Raw genomic sequence first — 4,584 nt, forward strand, 5'->3', positions numbered from 1 at the left:
AGAGGAAAATGGGATAGATGGGATAGACAGCTAGATGGCTCTCCCAGATTTTCTTCCTCCACATTCCCCTGGCATTCCTGCTTGCATCTGCTATCACTCTTTCCACATTTCAATGTAGATATCTGCCTATTGATTTGCTTCTCATAACAGTCTGAAAACTCAGTTCAGAGGATGGCATCTTGCATACAGCAGATGCTCAGTATAGATCTGATGTTGATGACCCTTGATATTTAAAGAGATCATAGAACCCTAGAATACAGACCCAGTTGTGAAGTTCATCACTGTACCATAGTCATATAAGAGAATACCCTCATTCTTAGGAAATGCATGTTGGAGTATTTAAGGATGATGGTTGTGCTGTCTATAATATACTCTTAAATGACTCAGCAATAATAATATGTACTATATTTAGATATAGTATCATGTGTGTATATGCAATGTATTGACTAATAGATAGGTAGATGGTAGAGAAAACAAATTGGCAAAAGTTCAACAAATGGCAAATCCTACTAGAGACTTATGGGAGTTCTTTATTCTATTCTTGTAAATTTTCTATAGAATTCTTTTTATAAAAATGAGAAGTTGAAAGGGTCACAAAGACTATATTTTCAGGGATCATTTCTACAATTTATTACTAGAGAAGTTTCTCTTAACATGTGAAGCACCACCCAGTATCATCTTGCAAATTAAAAAAAAAAAAAAATGAAAAAAAGAGGAAAATAGAACTCCGAAATTTGAGACCATATAAAAAGAGGACCTTGTAAATTGTTTAGTCTGTTCTCCCAGAAAGGTGACAGTCCTTTTCTGAGTCACAGGCTCCCTGGGTCTTCCTCAGCCATAATAAGAGTTAATTGACTTCTTACAGTCCCTTCCTGAAATCCCTTCTCCACGAGCTTTGCACCTGCTATTGCCTCAGCCTGGAATGTTCCTTCTTCCCCTTGCTGCCTAATACCTTCTATTCATCCTTCAGGCCTCTGGTCAAGTACTACTTCCTCAGAGAAGCCTTCCCTGACTCTCCTGATTGTGTCAGATTCCCTTGTTACAGGTTTCCTGACAACATGTATTTCTCTGCATCTGCTCAGCAGAGGTATTGGTTTCATCAATGCCTGTCTCCTCTGCCCAGGGACCATTTGTGACAGGTCACTATCACAGGTGCATGCTCACTGTGCACCAGGCTACCTTCTAAACACTTATATAGAGTCAGTGTCCACTGCAAGTCCCAAATCCACATGGCCAGGTCGATCAGATCCCTCTCTGATGCTTGTGACTTATATTTCATGCTGCAAATTTGTGATGTTTGCTCAGATGATACACAGGCATCTAAAACTTTGCACATTCAATGTTGAACTCATTTTCCTCACAGGGCCTCTCCTTCCCCTCCTCTTCTGTTTCTATTTCAAGAAACAGCAAAGAAGAGAAAAACAAAAAAAGAAAGAGCAGTACTATCCACCCAGCTGCTCCCAGTCCCTCCCAAAACACACACACACACACACACACACACACACACACACACGCCCCTACTGGGCACATCTTAGATTCCCTTTCTCCTGCTCTCAAAGCTGTTCTATCACCAAGTTCTGTTCCTTCACCTCTAAAGCATCTTCTCTCCTCTGCTCTGATTCCTCTTATTCAGATTGCCATTTATCACCTCCGCAGTGGAATTCCATCAGAACTTTCTGTCTCTTTTATTTACCCCACAGCTAAACCCATTCTCCACACCTCAGCTAGAAGTACCTTCTAAGTCATCCTGTTCACCATGCCACTCTCTTGCTGAAAAATCAGCCTGTGACATGATGAGCTAAACTAACTTGGAAACCCTCATATATACATATATATATATGTATGTATGTATAAACACCTAGCAATTTAAATACATAACTGAGTTCATAGGAAAGAAAGATGAATGCCCTCCTATCAAAAACCAAAAGAGACAGTGAAACCCAGGGTGGCTTGCACATAAGTTGATGCCATGGCAGTCCTGGGAGTGATCATTAGACCTTGAACGGAACCAAGTGGTGAGGGGCTGTATTTTATCAAGAGATGCAACAGAGTGAAACTTTGACCTCCATATTTGGCTAATATCTGCTCCTCAACTCTGGCTTTAGCTTTGGCTTTTGGAAAGTCAAATGTTCAAATACCTGCCTCATCCTTGAACTTGTGCATCATCAGTAACCATGTAATTGTATCCATTTACTCACTGATTTCACCAGTTTTTCCACTTGTATCCTTTCTGTTTTCCAGGATCCAATCCAGGATACCATATTGCATTTAGATTTACTCTATTTTTAGTTACATATTCTTTAATCACCTCTTCTGTGATGATTTCATGATATCATTTTCCATAGATAGACTAGAAAGATAATACATTTTCCTCTCTAACATGATTAATCAAATTTGTTTTCTATTATTGCTAGTTTAAATTTTTTCTTTTAGCTTTACAACTCTTTTTGGTAGTGTCACATAAACATTTAGGATTGTGGTCAACTTTGGGGAAACCACTACAAAATTTCTTTCACATATAAGTTGTAAGTATATACTATGTAATTGTATACATTGTGTTCTCAAATATCTTTATAATGGAAAAAAACTTCTATGTTGATTAAATACTGAATAAGAATGAATCCTCCATTTATAGTTTTACATTTCTGATATTAGAAGAATTTGCTACAGGCTGGAACATTATATATATAACTATACATCTTAAACCTTGTTTCTCAACCACCACATATTTTTAGTGCCAGGCATTGTAGGGTTTTTTACATCTCCATCCAACCTCTGACACTATGTGCCAGGCAAGGCAGCATGTGGATGGTAGGAGTGTTTTTGGAAGCTATTCCAAAATCTGTACACCCTGCAATAACTAAATTACACATGGAAATGACTGCAAACCACCTAATATATCCATGAAACCCAAAATAAATGTAGGCCAACTCATCTTCTTCCTACTCAAACCCCAAAAGGCCCATGGTCATTCCAATGCCACCACCATGAGAAGAAGTTAGAAAAAATGATAGTTAATTAATAAAAACTGTTATTTTTCTGGATTTTATACTGTTTGTTTTAGGTGTCAGTTTTTAAGACTTTGTTGAGATTTCTTTTCTCATTGTCAATATTTACTTTCATTCTTAGTCTTATTTTTATAGCTGTGTTGTTTCTTTTAAAGAAGACTCCAAACTGCATAAGCTTCAGGCCCCAAGAAAACTGGATCTGCCCTTGACTGAGTGAGTTCACCAGTCACAATTGTCAGGGAAGAGCTACTAAAAGACAGTCTTCGAGAAGGGAATTGAACTCAGAAGGAAGAGGTAGGATTCAGAGGCAATGAAGCAATTAAGTACATGTTAGTTGAATAATAACAACAACAATAGTATTAAGCCGTTCCTCATCACTCCAGTATACTACATAAATGCTGTGAGGTGGTTAAGAAAGGGTCACCTGAGCCTACCAGCCTCGATGAGGGGCCCCTCTGGCCTGCTGCCACTCTGCCCTACATTGACTCCTTACCTGACTGTGTCTCCTGCTAGACTGGGTCCCCCGAGGCAGAGCCAGAGCCTGGTTTGCCCTCTGCTGAACCCCAGCCTTAAGCACAGAGTCCCTTGGGCCAGCTGTAAATATCTGCTACGTAAATGGATAAACAGCGAACTGCGAGTGAAACCAAACTTTCTGCTTCTCAGCCCTTGTCCTTCCAGCTAGCGTTAACGGGCCTTCATGGTAGCCCACTTGCCTGCCTTAGTAAACACAGTTGAGTGAGAACAGTCCCGTCTCATTCTGATGACTGTCCTTCCTCGTGTCAGCTGAGGGCACAGCAGATGCTGTAAGCATGGCCAGCCCCGCTTCCATATCCTCTCCGCCGACCCCGGAAGTGGCCTCCCAAGAGTTCCATGCTGGCCTGGGGTTCCATGTCTCTCTCTGCCTAAGGACATCCTCTAGCTGTGGGGGTGTTCGTGGAAGCGCCAGGGAAGGAGCATGCCAAGAACAGAACCAACCATCAAGGGCCACTTCCTGGCCCATCAGCGGGACAATCGGGGTCCTGTTCCGCATCGTCTCTCCCAGGGTGCCCTGCAGGACCGGCCTCCAGCTGCCGAGAGTCACCTCTCCTCTCCCTCACATGCTCACCTCCCTGCTGAACTGCTGCACACAGATGTCCTAAGACCCTTGTTCCAGCACCACCTGTTGTGGCCCAGCAGAGAAGCAGCAGCAGGTGCAGGAGATAGAGCAGAATATGGTTTGGCTCCAGGATATAGCTCTAAAAATGTTTGAAAAGAAATTCCTGAAATGTGTGAATGTCAATAGAACACATGTTTCTCCAAAAGGCTTGGGGAGGTTTCAAACTTCAAACACTGAAGGAGGAGAGTCTTAGAAGCAGAAGAGTTTATAGACCCATTGACAGGGAGCGTGTACACTCAGTCACTCAGTCGTTCAGTCATGTCTGACTCTCTTGTGACCCCATGGACTGTAGCCTCCAGGCTCCTCTGTCCATGGAATTCTCCAGGCAAGAATACTGGAGTGGTTTGCCATTTCCTACTCCCGGGGATCTTCCCAACCCAGGGATCGAACTTGCATCTTCTGCGTCGGCAGGCAGATTCT

The 4,584-nt window shown here is 42.1% G+C and overlaps 1 pseudogene; it reads left to right on the top strand.

Annotated features, from left to right (window-relative positions):
• The first annotated feature begins 596 nt into the window (after window positions 1–596).
• LOC122422430 lies at window positions 597–673 on the top strand (annotated as a pseudogene).
• Window positions 674–4,584: the final 3,911 nt, after the last annotated feature.

The sequence above is a fragment of the Cervus canadensis genome, chromosome 19 (assembly GCF_019320065.1).
Source record: "Cervus canadensis isolate Bull #8, Minnesota chromosome 19, ASM1932006v1, whole genome shotgun sequence".
Classification (NCBI taxonomy): domain Eukaryota; kingdom Metazoa; phylum Chordata; class Mammalia; order Artiodactyla; family Cervidae; genus Cervus; species Cervus canadensis.